We start from the raw sequence: 19,482 nt of genomic DNA, 5'->3' as shown, positions 1-19,482 counted from the left end.
CACACTTTTGATATCAATTTGATTTACTGATTAATTAAATTGATCAATTAATTAAACCCTCCCCTCTGGGAACCCCTCCCCACCTGGAAATTGGCGGGTAAAAGACTCAGTTGAGTGGCCATTTGGTGAGAATCTATGGAGGGGCTGGACAGAAGTGTGCTCATAATACCACTATTGGAAACAATAAATTGATCAATTGCGAATTTGATGTTGTTCAAAAAAAAAAGGGTTCAAATGGCTCTGAGCACTATGGGACTTAACATCTGAGGTCATCAGTCCCCTAGAAGTTAGAAGTACTTAAACCTAACTAACCTAAGAACAGCACAAACACCCATGCCCGAGGCAGGATTCGAACCTGCGACCGTGGCAGTCGCGTTGCTCCGGACTGAAGCGCCTAGTACCGCTCGGCCACCACGGCCGGCTTTGATGTAGTGATTGGATTTCTAAAGCACTATATAATCCTTCGCTGGTTCTCTCCACTGCATTCAGAAGGAGGAGAAAGGCCTATTGAATGATAGGATAGAGACTGCGGCAACAACAACAACAACAACAACAACAACAACAACAACAAATACCACTGCAAGACAGGGTCCACTGCAACATATTGCGAAGCACTGAATACAACGCACTTAAGCCGCAATGCAACCCGTAGTAATAAGCTGTCATGACTAGATGTCATAGCTAACTACAAGTTGGGTATTTGATGTGGCGATTCAGTTTTTAAAGCACTATAAAATTCCTAAGTCGGTTCTCTCCACTACATTCAAAAGGAGGAAGGGCCGACCACATGATGGGATAGAGACAACCACAATAACTACCTCTGCAAGACAGGGTATACTAAAATGTATTGAGAAGCACCAAACATGACACACTGAAACCATGATCCACTCCATAGCAGTAGTTGTCCTGGGTAGATGTCAGAGACCACTGGGACACACACACATTCTGCACACTCTTGTCCTGATGTTCACACAAAGGGCGCTGCTGTCGTCAATGCTCAGAGACTAGTGAAAACTACCACTGCAACTGCATCCACAGTTGAGGACACGAGTGTATACCAGAGTGCATCACCCTCTGCCATGGATGACATCTCAAGATGACTGGAGATGCAGGAATTCGTACGTTATCAATACATCTAGAGCAAACACCTGTCATTTTGAATCTTCTCTCATGCAACACACACATTCTTATATTCCCAATCACCCAGCACTCTGCTACCCATGTGCATGATTAGACAGGTTGGCGCATTCTTTGTACCTGACAGCTGCGAGGTGCTGGGGCTAGCAGCTTATTTAACACTAAATTCTTCTATCATATTCATATGGAAATGATGCTCTAAGCCCCCCCTTTTTTAACTCTGACTTTTGCTGTTCCACATGGATTAAGAAGAAATACAAACTGACTGTAACTGACCCTGCAAGTAGAATAGAAAAGAGTTTGGCACCAGCAATAATTTAATTTAATAGAAATTAATTAAGTAAAGGAAAGTTTCATTAACGTAGTGAGAAACGGAAGGGTTGCTCTACCGATTAACAGAATGAAAGTTCTGTCCAAAATAACAATTTGATTTATTATGACTAAACCCAAAATAATAAACAAAACACATGAAACATTTACAATACATGAAATTGGATAGTCAAATAAATGCTGTGAAGATGAAGTTATCCATAAACTGGAGTGTGACATTTGTGACGAAGTGGTATGTGGAGCCAATTCCTTGCAATCAAATATTAAGAGAAACACCCAGCCAACCCAACATTAATTGCTGCTACAGTAGCGAGAACTCAGACAATGAACACCCAAGACAGAACAAAGTTAGAAAAGACAAACAGGCGCACTCTGCTGAGCTCTGATTATTACCTAGCAAAATTTCCTAATCTGCCGGTGCTGCGGACATCCATTAGCAAACTGTCTTCTTAACTGCAAGAACACGATCTGGCGTACCGGAGGTGATGGCTGGTTGCTTCAACGTCCAGTCGTGGTGATGATAATATCGCAAGTATAGCACGAAGTAAATTATCCTGGTCTGGTTCTTCCAGACTAAAGACTTTGTAGCAATACAAATGCGCCTCTGAGGGAGACAAAGAAGGCCCACCACACAATCACTGACGGTACAGTGATTGATTTTAACAAGCGAAGTTGCACAGTAACTCCAATACAGTCAACTTTAGCCAAAACTGCTCAAGACAGACAACTTAGGCCGCCTGTACACAGAATGCTTCATTGCCAACTGCACTCGGAAAGTTACGTTGAAGTCAAAACTTCAGTAACTTCGTCAAACAGTTACAATTAAATAAAAGTATATTAGACAGCGAACGGAAGACAGGCTGTCCAGAGCAGCAAGAGCACAGTCTTGTAACCTACTCCGACCGTAAGGCGAGAGCCCCCACGACAGTGGCCGTGGTTATACGTTCCAATCAGTAACTCGAAAACCGACGGAAAATTCCACTCTATTGCCGAAGCACTACCATTCCACCAATGGAGATTCTTGGCGCCAATTTCTGGGCCGATTTTGCTACGTCATGGAGCTATGCCCTGAGCAAGCCAATCACAGTTACGATTTTGCAGAAAACGCGGGAATTTGCCCGCCAAGACTGCCTGGGAACACAAGCCATTCCCACACCTCGCTGGTAGCCCGCCAGAAAGTGTTTTCAGTAAGTTTCTGCGAAGTAACGGAATCTCTAGCCCAGCTGCTCCTTCAGGCCCCTGTGGATGTGTTGCTCCTGCTCTTATGACAATGTCGGCATCTGGAAAGCATCCACTCAACTTCCTCACACCTGTCGGCTTAACACTTTCAAACTCAGCAGAAACCGCCTCTCACCGGACCATCCGGGTGACGAGAGACACTGCGTGGGAAGTCCACGTGTGAAGGAACAGCAAGTTTTCACCACATGCAATTAGAGAGGAAAATCGAATTACTCTGAGTAAGATAGAAATATGAGAGGGGGCTCATGCCACCTCTCACAGCCTGTCACAGGCTGAGCTAATCAGCAACTTCTGGTCGTCAAAGTCTTGTAACCACTTCTGCCAATAGCCGCAGTGCACAGCAAACAAAATGCCGCCAGCTGCCATGTGCTGTGAAGTAAACAGCTGCACCTCAGATATATATGTTAGTTTTAATTCCATCTAGACACAGAGCCACCCAAATTAACCAAATCCACTTTATGCAATCCAAGACAGCAATATGTTCGCCATACATCCTTAATTTCTCACGTGAAATGCAGAATTCTCCCATTTATACAAGGCAGAAGAAATCAAGACATACAAGCCTTTCTACATCACTAAAGTAGCGTTACTTGCTGTGAATATCCTGTAACAGTATGGCAAAGGCTATATTTCCTCTAAGTACTCTCTCATCAGGTAAAAAAAAAAAAAAATCTCTTCTAATCAGCTTAATATCTGTTAGACACAGGACTATAATATTAAACTTATTTTTGGTTCATGATAGAGTGCTAAGATCTACTGTTTCAGTATGCCTCCTCCCTTTCAAACTGCCTTACAGTAACCAAATGCTTCACCACATACAAAGTCTCTTAAGGTAACAGCACAGATGTAAATATCAGGTGTATACTACGTATTACTTCATAAATTCAGTAATGCATCTGATATTATTTCGATGGACATCCCTTCATGTGTAAGTGAAAGACTGAAATTTCATTAAGATATCACCACAAAGAAAAAAATACTTGATTACTGCTCCTACGCCCGAGTCATATACATGGTACACGAGCCACTGCTCCCACCCACCAGGTAGGATGTCGTTGATATTAAATGGATAGGCTAATTAATCACTTAGATCATGAGAGTCACTTTGCATGGCGAGTAATTTTTTTTCCACCAGCCAGTATATACTCACCAGGTAGCTGAAATGGGAATCCCTGGAGGAAAGACGATGTTCTTTTCAGGGAACACTATTGAGAACCGAACCAAAGAAGGATTCTACTGCTGGAAACATACATTTCGCGTAAGGACCACGCTATTAAAAACACGATCGCAATGTCTATGTGACGGTCGCCCTGTATAAAAAGCACTTTTGGCTCTACAGACACATACAAGAGTCGCTGATAGTGTTACGCTACTGGTCGAAATTCTGTCTGCGGTTTCGAATGAAGTCTATCCATTCAATCATTACATGCATTCGATCGTATAGAGACGTCTCTTAACGATTACTGTCACTGGTGAATCATATTTGTGACGCTCTCATATTTCAAAACGAGTTACCTTTTTCAAACCTGTCTGCTAACGAGCCCATACAACAAAACTCCAGCGTACATTTTTAGACAGTCCCTCTGCATCTTGTAACTGTCCCTCGTTCTGAGCCCCACCCTCCCTGCAGCTTTGTCCATGTGATCGTTCCAGTTTAAGTTGGAACTGAACAGAAGTTGGAGAGTGCTATATCTAAAGCCATCTGCATTTTGTGGAGAAAAAGGGTGAGCTGAGTTAATGTGACATTAGTGTGTTTTGATAACTCAGTGAGAATGGGAACATGCTGTCATAGCTCTGCCAACTGTGTGCAATGTTTAAGACCAGCGCCAAATGAAACTTTCTCCTGCAACACGAGGTAGCAGGAAAAACAGTAAACGCCGTTACAGGAACTGGAAGATGAACAAGGATTGGGTACTGTATTGCGGCGTGTCTCCAAACAACACATAGATACTGCAGTCTGAAGAACATCTGCATCTCTGAAAGTGCATACATGTCTGTCAACCAAGCATTCTCTCTATCCTCGTTATTCTGTACCATCCAACAGAGAAAAACTATGAACTATAAAATCTTCGCTGACGTCAACTTGTAGAGAAATTGATCAGATTTTACCACACCTCTATCTTCCGATATATCGAAAACAAATACTATCTACGTGTTGACATTGATCATATGTGGTAATCCATAAAAGCCACATGTTAGTCCATTGGAATAGGTGGCCAGTGATTGAAGTTGCTTCCACAGACCAGTGTAAGGTGTCATCACCCGTACTGTAGGAGGACCACATCCCATAGACTATCAGTTGCAAGAGAGGGTCCCTGTGTTTTTGTCTGAGACATTGTTTTTTCTCCTATAACATATCCAGGCAGTGTATGACTGCAGCTTTGTACACTGCCATATATTTTGTTTTTCTACCAAGACTTCGAGGTCTGTGTCAGGTGCTAAACTGACATTAACATGTCTCGATCCATTGTCTCTCACAGAAAGTTAGACACTGCGTGATATAAACTACGATACTGCTGCTCTCACACTACGCATAATTACTGAAATACGAGGGCAAATATACTTCAAAATAAAAGAAAAAATTCACTACTAGTTCAATGCTGATAATTTTACGAATATTTTGGTCTTTTAACTTACTATGGGAAAGGGAAGGGAAAAATTGTCTATGTAACTCATGCTGAATGACTTCTTAGTTAAATCATTAGTTTCCGTCATAACAGCATAAAATACTACCACTTTTGGAATATCGTGTGTTTTGATTGAAAACATTTTGGAAAAAGGTCTCTCGTACTTACTTTACAGGCATAAGATATTTTTGAGGATTATACTGACTGTTTCCTGATTGTTCACTTCTTCTGGAAGAACCATCTCATGGAGTATCTTTCTGTGCTATACGGTGATCCGTCACGCAAGGTCATTTATGCAATGAAAAAGTTAATGTTCTGTGATGAAGTTGAATTCCGAGGAGAAGTACAGAATGTTATTTGTTATACTTTTATTGTCCTTACCACTCACTATGCATGTTGAAGCATAGTCCTGTACCAGTTCAGATGCCAAACCATCGTACTTGGATTTCAGAATTCTTTAAAATCAAGTCGTTGATAGTTATATCTCTAGTGTGGCTTTTCATAAACTGAAAAATCGTTAAGAGTTCCTGTCCTCTGTTCTGTCACCTTCATTTTATGAACCAAAAATGAAAACTATGAAGAGTGAAGCAGAACCAACGACGAAAATATGTAAAGATTAAAGTAGAAATCGATAAAATTCCAAAAATTATGAATAATGGGATTGAACAGTTCGTTTATAATAACATGAGAGTATCCTTAAATAGATTTGCTTTGAGGCACAGTTTTCTTGAGACAGAGTCGTCGCAATGGCATGACAATGGAGACGTCAGTGCTCTGCACCTAGCTACAAAACTAAAAGTTGTAAATTATCCAACTGACACAGGCGTCAAGGTCACGAAATACTGTAATAAATAATTTTAAAAAAATGAGGAAGAGAAGCTATATATACTTCAAGTTGTGTCTGAGTATCCCCATCAAGTTCCATGGAAGAAAAGAGAGACTTTATCTAAGAACATGTTTAAAAGATAATTTTATTTTCTTGTCGTACTAGCTCAATCTCATAGAAAATAGTAAAGATATAGGTTGTATTATTAAAGTTAATGCAACAATATAGTGTTAATAATGAAGTTGAAAGTAATACAATTGTCGCTTAAAAAACTACTTCTGAAGAATATTTATTTAGATAAAAAGTAAATACCCAATTATTTAACATTCTACAATTTTCCATAAGTAGAGGCACCTGTTCCCCTTTTCCTACTGAACTGAAAGAAACAAAACTATGTAGCACGACAAAGAAAAAACCAAAGTTGAAAAATAAGATCTTCCCTAAGTGTCATGTTTTATTTTTGGAATAAATGTGAAAATCACTACTTTTACGTAAACTTTCTTCATTGCGTTTTTTTTGGTTTTTTTTTTTTTAAGTTAGCTTAAGAAGCAATCATTAAATGATGCAGACGAAATCTAAAAAATATCTGCGAATAAATAAAAACTTGATTGAGATGTGTGTTCTACAGTTGACCAGAATGACAGGGAGATAAGCGGTTTATTATTTGCTGCCTGAGAAAATTATATATATGGCATGCAGCTTAATTTTTATGTCAGTTACATAACTATAAGAAAGTTATGAATCACCGGTTGTAGATGTTGAACTGAATATACAAAATACCAGAAGTAGAGGTATCCGGAACAGTTTGAATAGAATGAGAACAGGCGAGCACAGTGGAAAAAACAAAGAACAACTTGATACTGAACTATATCCCGTTTCAAGTAGGACAGCGCTTCCACACATACAGGTGGAGCGATAGGGAGGCTTGGAGGGGATAAGACTTGAACGTGCGTGGCGGCAGAGAGCGGGCAAAAGAAGTCCGTGTTGACGAACTGTGTTGCTGTAGACAACAGTCATGTTCATTTGACTTCGGTACATCGTGTTATACGCTCAAATCTATGAGGGAATGATACATTTTATAACTGTTTACGATCATTCGTCTACATGAGAGAAAACTTACTTGTGAGCCTTCAGGCTATGTCTACTGCTGCTCCACCACAATTGTCTGTGTGACGTCGGAGGGCGAGAACAGCTCATACAACTTTGTAAAGACGTCATGAACAATTTTTCTCAAAATGACAATTGTCTAATGACAATATCATCGAAAATAATTGCAATAACTGCCATTTATCGAGATTTGGACTGTATTTTAAGTAAAAATGTAATACACAACAAAATAAACTTCAAACTCAAACCAAAATCAGTTTGACAATTGCTTCTACTCAATATAATTTTTAACTATGTATAATACGCATATGTGGGTGTGTTTCACTGCTGTTCAACTAAAAACTCTACGCCTAAAAAATAATTACTGGTAGCAGACACTAGTACAAAAGACTATAGTAAAAACTTTTAATATGTTATATTTTTCGGTGTCAACAGCCATTATGAGTTGACACTAACTCATTTGACATTACAGTGAACAAGCTAACGATTAACCATCTTCTGTGAATAACTCGACGGAAGGCTAATCGATAATGTCGAAAACGACTGATATCTCGACAGGTAACCCTCCCTTTCATTTTAAGGCATTTTCCAATTCGTGACATGAAAATATCAGGGATTTACGTGTAGAAATACTGGAGATTTTGACGGATTTATACAGCCGCATTCTCGCAAGTACTACAACGAGCTGTTAAAAGCTTAACTTCTACTTGGGCAATGTGTTGAACATTATAGTCTGGATATTTCACAGGCTACATATTCCTAAGCAATAAAAGCTAGGAAGTTCTGATGTACAGTGTATGCAATTGATATGTTGACAAAAACGTTTTTAAACCATGAGTCTTTAAAACCAGGAAGATCATTACTTTACTTTATTTCAAAATTCTACATCATAATACCATCTGACTGAGTCCATGTCCAAACCGTGTGATTGTAAATTTAGGATGATAAGTTCAAGACTTTTACCCATCTTCACCTACGTGTGAAAGTCTTATTTTTGAAACTTTTCAGCGCCACGCTGAACGGAAATGCTGTCTATTGCTTCATGCACAAGCCTTTCAGTGCCTGTTATCTTGAATGTTTTGTTTTTTTTCTTTCCCCTCCACATAGCTTGTAAACTGTGCGCAAATTAATTCAAATGTTCAAATGTGTGTGCAATCTTATGGGACTTAACTGCTAAGGTCATCAGTCCCTAAGCTTACACACTACTTAATCTAAATTATCCTAAGGACAAACACACACACCCATGCCCGAGGGAGGACTTGAACCTCTGCCAGGACCAGCCGCACAGTCCATGTCTGCAAATTAATTCTATCGAATTATACTGACAGTAATATAGGGATAAACGCAAAACTGTGCGGCCACATTCACAGGCAAGAAAGTCAAATTCGTACAGTCTGTCGCGTGACTTTTACAAATTATTGAGCTGCAGGAGTACAGCACGAGTCCGGCTTATATTGTCCGGAATATTTTTATTTTTCAGCCAGAGCACAATATCCCCTTTCCTGGCGCTCGTACGTGGTCATTTCTCTATAACAGCTGAATGATAACTGGCTCGGTAATTACCGTACAATGACCAACTTCGAAGTTAGGTATGGCAAAAATTGTTCAGTGAATCACTTCTTGAGAGTGACAGTGTTCATTTCCGAATAATAGTCACTACTGCTTTTCTTACACCTAAACACAAGTTTACTCTCAGGAATCAAATCAGAAGAAGAGCCAGCAACAAGAATAAGTATCCGAGAACTTTTTCCTAATGGAACTTTAAAACCTCAAGTACCATCACTAATTTACCAGTAGGTATTCATGGAACGATTCTAATTCACCCATGTTTCATCAATGTAGTACACTTAGAACTACCTCCTCCTAACAGACGCGCTTTGTGCTGCTTCTATGTCAGTTTTTCAGCTGAAAACTCTCCTCTTAACATATTTAAAACCAATGTATTTTAAAATTATTTACATCGACTAAGCGCTACCTTTGAAGCCAATCCGCTCAGGCATCATTGTAACAAGTTTTTGTGATGTTGGGTATCCCTTCTCATATATACATTTCAAACACGGAGAGCTTTAAAACGTCAAGACCGTTCTTGCGATTTCGATGATTTTCAGGCGACACGATAACAAATTTTTCCGATTTTTCTACAGCTCTGACACTTTTGTTTACTATTCTCTGTACAGTTCTCTTGTCGACACGTGCTTCTGCAGTTCGTTCATGAGACTTCAAAAAGTCAAAAGCACAAATATCCCTTTCATATTCACATTTGAAGATGTTATAAATGCGGGACACAAACCTCCTCGACTGCTTGTGAAGCATCTACATCTACACGATTATTCTGCAATTCAGAATTGAGTGCATGGCAGAGCGTTCAAAGAACCACCTTGAAGCTATTTGTCTACCGTTCCCCTCTCGAACAGGGCGCAGCAAACACGAGCACTTTTATCTTTCCTTGCAAGCTCTAATTTCTCTTAGTTTATTATGATGAACATTCATCCCTATGTAAGTGGGCGCCTACAAAGTATTTTCACACTCTGAGGAGAAAGTTGGCGACTGAAATTTCTTGAGAAAATCCTGATACAACGAAAAACGCCTTTTTTTTATGAATGCCATCCCAATTCGCGTATCATATCCGTGGCAGTCTCTCCTCTATTTCGCAAAAATACAAAACGAGCTGCCCTTCTTTGAACTTTTTCGATCAATTCTACCTGCTATGGATCCCACACCTAACGGCGATACTCCAGATGAGAGTGGAAAAGCATAGCTGTTGCTTTTTCTAAGTGTTCTGCCAATAAATCACAGTCTATGGTTTGCTTTCCACACAACGTTATCCATGTGATGTTGCATTTTAATTTATTCGTAATTGTAATTCCTAAGTATTTAGTTGAATTCACACCCTTTAGAATCGTGCGTATTCTGTAAACAGAATTTAGCGGATTCCTATCAGTACTCATGTGGACGACTTCAGACTTTTCATTATGTAGAGTCAACCGCCACTTTTCTCACCATACAGATATCTTGTCTAAGTAGTTTTAAACTCTGAAGACTTTTTAAGACAGTAAATCACAGCATCATCTGCAAACAGTCTAAGAGGACTGCTTAGATTGTCTCCTAAATCATTTATTACATCAGGAACAGGGGAGCGCCTATAGCACTTCTTTGCAAAAGCCAGATATCACTTATATTTTACTCGATTTTTTCCATCTATTACTACATACAGTGGTCTTTCTGACAGGAAAACACAAAACCAGTCGCACACTAAGACGATGCTCCGTAGGCACGCAATTTGATTAAAGTTGCTTGTGAGGAACTTCATATTTATTGCTGTCACATGACATTTTCATTTTTAAATCACACTAAAATGTATAAAGATACACATACACATCTATACTGCTACAATAAGTAATATCGACATCTCAGTGAATAGTTCGGTCTCTTTGTGAGTGAAACTGCACTGTCGCAAAACACGGCAACACCGCACTATGTGGGAGAGAGATTCTCGCAGTCCAGTTTGTACCTCGCGGCTAGCCGCTCGGATGGAGAATGAATCCTCTTGGCTACTAGGTGTTAAAGCTGTGGGATGCGCAAAACTGCAGATAGGGCCACCTTCCAACATGATGCGAGCTGTAGGAGCGGTGGAAATAGAATGAGGAAAAAGAATGAGACCAGTTGAACGAGAGGGAGGCGGGAATGACGAAAGGAAGAAATAGAACTGGTGAACTACCGTTCCGGGAATGAGACCGATTGTGACCGAAATGAACTGTGAACGACCGTTCTTTAGAGGTGGTTCCTTGGTCCCTCCGTTCACTTTCGTGAACAGTTCCTTTGTACCCGTTCATTTGGGAACATCCCACCCCACGGGTAAACTTCGCATTGCCTTCAGAGGAAAGACCTTGCATTAGGTTTCCCATAGCCTTACAAGCATGTATACTTACGGTGTAGTGCTTAAAGTGGAGAACAGCTCATCTGATCCATGAAAAGCAGCATGTTGGCGAGGTTATAGAACTCCAAAGCGAAGGTCAGACATGCCAATGTCAACTCACAATGTCAGTGTAGAATGCCTAGCTATCGTTAAAACTTATGCTCCCACAATGTGAGAAGCAGTTACGTGGTAATTTGATAATAAAATATGTCTCGTAGACTTGTATATAAATTGTCCTTAACATAAATTTCCACCTCCACAAGTTTACTGCTACGATTATGTCGATGTCTGGACTTACTTACTTGTGTAACCAACTTCTTTTTCTCAAGAACAGAATGAAATCCATGCACAGACGCTCACAGGCAACTTTTTAACCTTGTAGACAGGGCATCCACAGGTGGTACCTGCAAAACAATGAATCATGAAAGAGTAACACAAACTAAAATACTCACTAATATGAAAATTTTTAAAGGACCTTTAAAACATATAAAACAGAGGAAATTATTCACACATAGCTAAGTCATAAAAGCTAAGTAGCCCGGAACATGGAACCCAACATTCGGTGTCTCAAGATGACAGTAAGTCAACGAGCCAAAATCAGTCTGATGTACAGGTCCAAGTCCCAAACGGCCGGCGGAGCCTAGACACCTTACATCACAATCGCCAGGTAACAAGAAGATACACATAAAACTATATAAACACCTGATGAGCAGCTAGCTTAAAGAACGGAGGGGGTGCTTACAGCGAAGTAGCATAATACTCCAAAGAACTGGACAATGTGTATCAAGCAAGTGACATGTTAACAGAAAAGGAGACACAAAAAAAAAGATATTATAAGATGAGGATGTGGTTTCCAATCCCACAAAACCGGTTGTGATCTAACAATAAGAAGATTAAGTACAGTTCAAGGTGCTTCTTAATCAACAAGATGATTAACCTCATAAGCTTGCCTTGTGCTCAGAAAGTGGTATGAGACATTCATACTTTAGTGAAAACCAGAGAAACTAGTAGTCATTGACATCCAGTGTTCTTATGTTTAACGTGTGAATAAAACGGCCATGAAATACAAGTAGATGTCAACTGAAACTTCATCCAAAAACTACATTCACCATAAGTTTGCATCAGTCGTAACAAATATCATGTTCGCTCTTAGCTGTCCCATGTCCTTAGTTTCAAAAATTAAAAGATGTCTGCCTTGGTACCTGAGCGGTCAATGCGGCGGATTGCTAACCGAAGGGGCCCTTGTTCGATTCCCGGCCGTCTCTGAGGTTTTCTCTGCTTGGAGACTAGGTGTTGTGTTGTCCTGTTCGTATCATCATAAATGACATTCCACTGTTGAGATGGCTGTATGGGCACGTCCCGATAGCCAACATATTTGGAAAAAAAAAAAAAAAACGAAGTTTCATTTTATTATCATTTCTCATGAGCTTAGAAAATAAATTTGCCGCAAAAGAGACAAATTAGCGATCTTGAAGTGATACATTTCCGTAGAACTACCGTAAGGTGCCATAAAATGACTCACTGACAACAAATTTTTCGTACGGAACTACCTTCTTCGATTCCTTCCTCCCTGGCCAGACAGCTGCTCCTGCTGTGGAGTGAGTGTGAAGGAAGAGAGGAAGATTTAGAGTGTAACCAGCCCTGGATCTACGATACTTCTGACTGGGCAAAAACATGATAGTAGCGACCCCCTCCCCCCACCCCCTCGAGGATTTGAGATAGAACGTCAAAAACTGAAGAAAAATCGATGTTTCAAAAATATGTTCATTTAGTAGCGCACATATTTTTGAAGAGTTTGATATTTAAAACATATATATTTGAGGAAGTGTAAGATATGTTTATTTGGTCTCAAGTGTGCTAAAGTGCAGTGCCACACCTCTTCACACAGCAGTCTTGTTTCGCATGTCACTGTATTTCGCTCTGTGGAATTCAAACTTGCATACCTTGTAAAGGAAGCCATCAAACTTACATTCAGCAAGTGGGAATTAAATTGTCACATGGTGCCTCTCCCGCTCCCTGTTGGACGGTTTGACATCCTACCTCCCTCAAAAAAGCTCACAATTAGTATTGGATGGGATTATTTGTACCCAGGAGAGCAAGAACTCTTCAGAAAATGCGCACTGTTTATTGTCTATTAGCAAATAACGTTCTCTTTTTTTGTGACAAAAATTAAATATAGGAAATATAGGCAAGAGACAAGGAAGACTGTACACATTTCTTCATTCTTCGGTCCTAGCATTTTTTCTCTAATCTTGCTACAGCTTTACATGGCGTGCTTTCTTTTCTACAGAAGAATCTACTACCTCATCAAAGTTTGTCAAACGTTTTGTTGCATGAAAAATCAAAAAGGTCGTCGTTTAATAATGAAAAAGCTGTTAATACAAGTAGAACCCAAAACTGGCGTGGTTTCTTGATTTGGTTACGTCTACTTTGTCACTGTCTGCTTGATAAAGCTAAATAGGTCTGACTAATATTGCAGCAGTTGTAACACACGCTAAATAAGCGCGACTGCTTTGGCACAAATGGTCATGTTTATGTATCTCATTCACATTAACAACACGACAGAATATGATTCATGAAGTGCCAATATGAAATGCCTATTAGGCCTAGTCCAAACAAAAAGTTTTATTATAGGAAATAGTTTCACATTTCAAACTTGCATTCATATGCTCCAGTTTCTCAAGCAGGAGATCAAAAAGTAGTAATACGAAATTTTTACATAAATCTGGAATTGTCATATTCTTCCATATAATTTGTGTGATGTCACCTTTTCTTTTCCCTCCTCGTTCTAACAAACAATCTTTTCATCAGTAATTCTGTAACTATTCCTGCCATACTTATTCTCTGCATACTTTCCATAACCCTGCCACAATCACCGGTTTATTCTGACTGGGCGTTATTACATGTTTGTACAACCGCGCTATTTTGAGAACAGAACTTAAGCGGCTGCTAACTGGGCACTGTAAGGATGGCCCTTAGTATATATCGATGTGGCAAAAATTTTCTGTCAATATTTAATGTTCTTGAATACACCGAGAAGATAATATGTAATCTTTTTTACCTGTTATTCCTGTTATCCGTTCATTTTCATTCTGGTAGTCTGAATCTATGGATTTTACTAATAATTCTAACAATGCTGATCATTCGCACTCCCAATTAATCACATAAACAAACATGAACATGTTCAGGTTTATTCGGCTTAGCTCGTATAGCACTGTCCCCTTCTGACTGTAGGAATGTTCTTTATTTCTAGATGTGATGGGGTATCCCCTGGCAGAGACATCACGTACACTTTGCACGCATTCAAAAATCAACTTACGATTCGTTGAGAACTCAACAGTATGCATTCAAAAACGAGTTGGGATGCGTTTCAAAATCATATGAATAATCGATAGACCAACGTGCGCTGGATGCTGGGCACTTTGAGAAAAAAGGTTTTTTATCTTCAAGAATATGGGTTTCGCACTCGCTGCAATTGCCACCACCTGACCGACCACCGTAATCTGATCCAGACCTGAGTCTAATGTCCATCAACATGGAGGTCATTAGAGACAGAGCACAAGCTCCCTGGAGCGATTTAGGGCAATCAAGGAAAACCCAACCCAAATCAGAATGGTTGAAGTCAGATTTTGAAACATCATCCTCCCAAATGAGAGTTTAGTGTGCCTGAACGCGAGCCAGCGATTATACATTAATGGCAGAATTATATCAATTCCGTTTAGGGCTAGAGACCATTACACTGTACTGGTGTACTATCTTTGACTCAGTGCACAGACACCATTGATTTTGGCATATTTAGCTGTCCTGTATTATAACTTGCAGTACACCATTTTAAGGCACTGGAGCATTTGAAGATTTATCAGGTTTATCACAGACAAGTCACTCTTATCATTAAATGTCAGTTAATCATGCATCAACAATATAAGCCTCCGAGAGAAAGTACAATAACCGAGATTACAACAAAAAAATTCCACAACACAGTACTAACATAATGGATTTGGTCGTCGATTGTGCAGTTAAAAGATGTAGGTTTGCATCCCATTCTGTGCTTGTATTTTTTAAACTAAGCATTGTTGACAAATTCTGGGGCATTATCAATAATATTGAAATAAATACACTCCTGGAAATTGAAATAAGAACACCGTGAATTCATTGTTCCAGGAAGGGGAAACTTTATTGACACATTCCTGGGGTCAGATACATCACATGATCACACTGACAGAACCACAGGCACATAGACACAGGCAACACAGCATGCACAATGTCGGCACTAGTACAGTGTATATCCACCTTTTGCAGCAATGCAGGCTGGTAGTCTCCCATGGAGACGATCGTAGAGATGCTGGATGTAGTCTTGTGGAACGGCTTGCCATGCCATTTCCACCTGGCGCCTCAGTTGGACCAGCGTTTGTGCTGGACGTGCAGACCGCGTGAGACGACGCTTCATCCAGTCCCAAACATGCTCAATGGGGGACAGATCCGGAGATCTTGGTGGCCAGGGTAGTTGACTTACACCTTCTACAGCACATTGGGTGGCACGGGATACATGCGGACGAGCATTGTCCTGTTGGAACAGCAAGTTCCCTTGCCGGTCTAGGAATGGTAGAACGATGGGTTCGATGACGGTTTGGATGTACCGTGCACTATTCACTGTCCCCTCGACGATCACCAGAGGTGTACGGCCAGTGTAGGAGATCGCTCCCCACACTATGATGCCGGGTGTTGGCCCTGTGTGCATCGGTCGTATGCAGTCTTGATTGTGGCGCTCACCTGCACGGCGCCAAACACGCATGCGACCATCATTGGCACCAACGCAGAAACGACTCTCATCGCTGAAGACGACACGTCTCCATTTGTCCCTCCATTCACACCTGTCGCGACACCACTGGAGGTGCACTGCACGATGTTGGGGTGTGAGCGGAAGACGGCCTAACGGTGTGCGGGACCGTAGCCCAGCTTCATGGAGACGGTTGCAAATGGTCCTCGCCGATACCCCAGGAGCAAGTGTCCCTAATTTGCTGGGAAGTGGCGGTGCGGTCCCCTACGGCACTGCGTAGGATACCACAGTCTTGGCGTGCATCTGTGCGTCGCTGCGGTCCGGTCCCAGGTCGACGGGCACGTGCACCTTCCGCTGACCACTGGCGACAACATCGATGTACTGTGGAGACCTCACGCCCCACGTGTTGAGCAATTCGGCGGTACGTCCACCTGGCCTCCCGCATGCCCACTATACGCCCTCGCTCAAAGTCCGTCAACTGCACATACGGTTCATGTCCACGATGTCGCGGCATGCTACCAGTATTAAAGACTGCAATGGAGCTCCGTATGCCACGGCAAACTGGCTGACACTGACGACGGCGGTGCACAAATGCTGCGCAGCTAGCGCCATTCGACGGCCAACACCGCGGTTCCTGGTGTGTCCGCTGTGCCATGCGTGTGATCATTGCTTGTACAGCCCTCTCGCAGTGTCCGGAGCAAGTATGGTGGGTCTGACACACCGGTGTCAATGTGTTCTTTTTTCCATTTCCAGGAGTGTATTTGGCTGTGTATTTCCAAATATGTCGTTAGGCAGGAAACAATGACGAGAGCTGACATTGCTCCAAGTGATAAGAGGAGCAATAATATTCATATTCTTCCTTGTCACAAATGTTTGTTTATTTATAAAGAAGTATATAACCAACATATGTTGTTAGCTGTTTTTGTTTCCAGTGCACACAAAGATCATGAAGAAACTGATACATCAAATGTTACAACCAATGGCTCTTCCAGTTGCCATATTTCTGCCGCTGACGACATGTACTGCTTCACATGAGCAGATTGGAGAATAGGCCTGTAATGGTTTAAAAGGAGATGGAGGTAAGGTGTACTGCTTTCTCTCCGTTCATCGTGAGCTGGACATGGATGTCGACAATGCGCTATACTCTGATGAGCCAAAATATTATGACCACCAGCTTAGTATCTTGTTTGTCCATCTTTGGAACAAAATTCATCACTGATTCTGCATGTCAGTGATCCTAAAGTTTGTTGGTAGGTTTGTAGAGGTATGTGGCATTAGACATCTACACAGAGGTCATGTAATTCACGTAAATAGCAGGCCACTGATTGTGATGGTGCCCCATAGCGACCCAGATGGCTTCCATAGGATTTACAGCAAGCGAATTTGGTCGCCGAGACATCAACATGAGTGCACTATAATGCTCTTCAATCCACTGTAGCACGGTGGTGGCTACGAGACATGACAATGAAACTGCTGAATGATGACATCGCCATCAGGGAAGATGCCAAGAATGAAGGGATGTAGCTGTCAACTTGTCTTTGATTACTACCACAGGTCCCATGCATTCACTGGAGAATATCTCCCATAGTGTAATACTGCTCCCAACAGCCTGCATTCATGGCGTGCTACATGTTTTGAACTGACGTTCACCGCTATAGTGGCGTTTGTGGAGATGACCAGTGACATAGGGTCATAAAAATGTGATTCACCTGAAGAGCCGACCCGTTTCCATTGACTGATGGTCAAATCTCAATGGTTCCATGTCCACTGCAATCGTAACTGACGATGTTGTTGGGTGAGCATGTGAGTACATAGAGGTGGTCTGTGGCAGAGCTCCATGTTCAACAATGTATGATGAACTGTGTGCTCCAAAACACTTGAACGTGCACCAGCATTGTGTTCTTTTGCTGGAGATGCCACAGATCACCATCTATCCTACTTTTCGATACAGACAAGCCTCCAAACGCCACATTCTGTGAAAAGTTATGGATGTCCTACCATTTAGCACCCAATGGTAGTATCACTGTCCTTCCACATCTTTCTATAGATTGTCATGACAGTAGCATGTGAACATTGGACCAGCATGGCGATTTTCGAGATAGTCTTCCACAGGTTCTGTGTAATAATAATCTGCCCTTTGTCAACGTCGCTTATCTCAATGGACTGACCCATTTTCAGCTCATATCTTTGCCACAGTGATCCCCTGTCCGTGTATGCTCTGCTTACATGCTATTGTTATTGTGTCATGTCCTCGCAATACCACCAGGATATCTAGCACACAAAGTAGTGTGATTGGGGTGATCATGTGCTGTCATTGTAAATCTTTAGAGTATAAAAAGAGGAGTGATAGACACAGCAGGACGCTATGATGATCCTTATTACTGGAGAATCTATACACTGTTGATACAAACATTGGTAATATTAATTATATCGAAGATGTTATGCTTTTTAGCATGATGAATTTAAATGTGCTTACAACTGGTGCAGTGAACCAGCCAAGCGAAGGCACCTACGGCCATGATGTGGAACGCCGCAGAAGATGAAGTAGCGTGCGGGGCTGTCAGCTATGTAAGAGCTCAGCCGAGCTGTGGTTGCCCATGGCGGTGAAACGGTAAGAAGCCAGAAATTGGAGAAGCGCATCATCAGCAGCTAAAGAAGTCAGGAGTTTCATCTGAACCTTAAATGTGCGGACCAGACGTTCAGCCTCACCGTTGGACTGTGGATGGAACGGAGGATCCGTGCATGATGCTGTGATGGGCACAAAAATCTGCAAAATCGGAAGAGGCAAATTGCGGACCATTATCAGTAACGAGAGTAGAGGGAAGCCCTTCCAGAGACAAAATGCAAGCTAGAGCACTTGTGGTTGCCACGGTGGTAGGCGACGTGCAATGGACAATGAAAGGAGTTAGAGTAGGCGTCAATAATGAGAAGCCAATAAGCACCTAAAAAAGGTCCCATGAAGTCACCATGACTACGCTCCCAGGGCTTCTCAGGCGAAGGCAACAGTGACAAAGATGACTTCGGGGCAGGGGCCGCAGGCAGCGACCATGTGTGCGATTTCAGAGTCGATGCCGGGCCAGTACACATGACGGCACGCCAGAGATTTTGTGCGACACACACCCCAGTGCCCTTGGTGAAGGAGGCGCAAGAGCGAAGCAAGCAAAGACGCAGGTACCACAACACGCGGCGAAACATTTTCCGTGGAAAGGAGGATAACACCGTCCCTAGCTGTGAGGCGGTAACACAAAGCGTAGTAGTTCCGCAACAGATCACAAGTCTTAGAGGACGGACGATCTGGCCAATTCTTCTGAATATTGTAAAACCCGGGAGAGGGTAGGGTCAGAACCCGTAGCAGCCACCAGCCAGTCCCTGGTGATGAGGAACCTGTCCACAACCCGCTGCTCGGCAACTTCCAGGTGGAAACACAAAAGTTCGGCCCTATCGAATGCCAGATCAGGTCCCATGGGAAGGCAAGACAGGGCATCAGCATTCGCATGTTGAGCAGTCGGCTGGAAATGAATGT

The 19,482-nt window shown here is 41.7% G+C and overlaps 1 protein-coding gene across 3 annotated transcripts in view; it reads right to left on the bottom strand.

The window, feature by feature from the left end:
• LOC126299284 (constitutive coactivator of peroxisome proliferator-activated receptor gamma-like) overlaps positions 1–19,482 on the bottom strand; it is a 633,226-nt gene that overhangs the window by 547,800 nt on the left and 65,944 nt on the right. For 2 of the 3 annotated variants that reach the window (XM_049991070.1, XM_049991069.1), the window contains one exon: positions 11,485–11,586. The gene's annotated coding sequence lies outside the window, so the exon portion shown is untranslated. Of the gene's footprint in view, positions 1–11,480; positions 11,587–19,482 lie in introns of all 3 variants that reach the window. The other variant, XM_049991071.1, reaches the window with a different exon arrangement.

This window comes from Schistocerca gregaria, chromosome X (genome assembly GCF_023897955.1).
Source record: "Schistocerca gregaria isolate iqSchGreg1 chromosome X, iqSchGreg1.2, whole genome shotgun sequence".
Lineage (NCBI taxonomy): Eukaryota > Metazoa > Arthropoda > Insecta > Orthoptera > Acrididae > Schistocerca > Schistocerca gregaria.
Note: the sequence above shows the minus strand (reverse complement) of the source record. Positions and strands in the feature narration are given on the sequence as shown.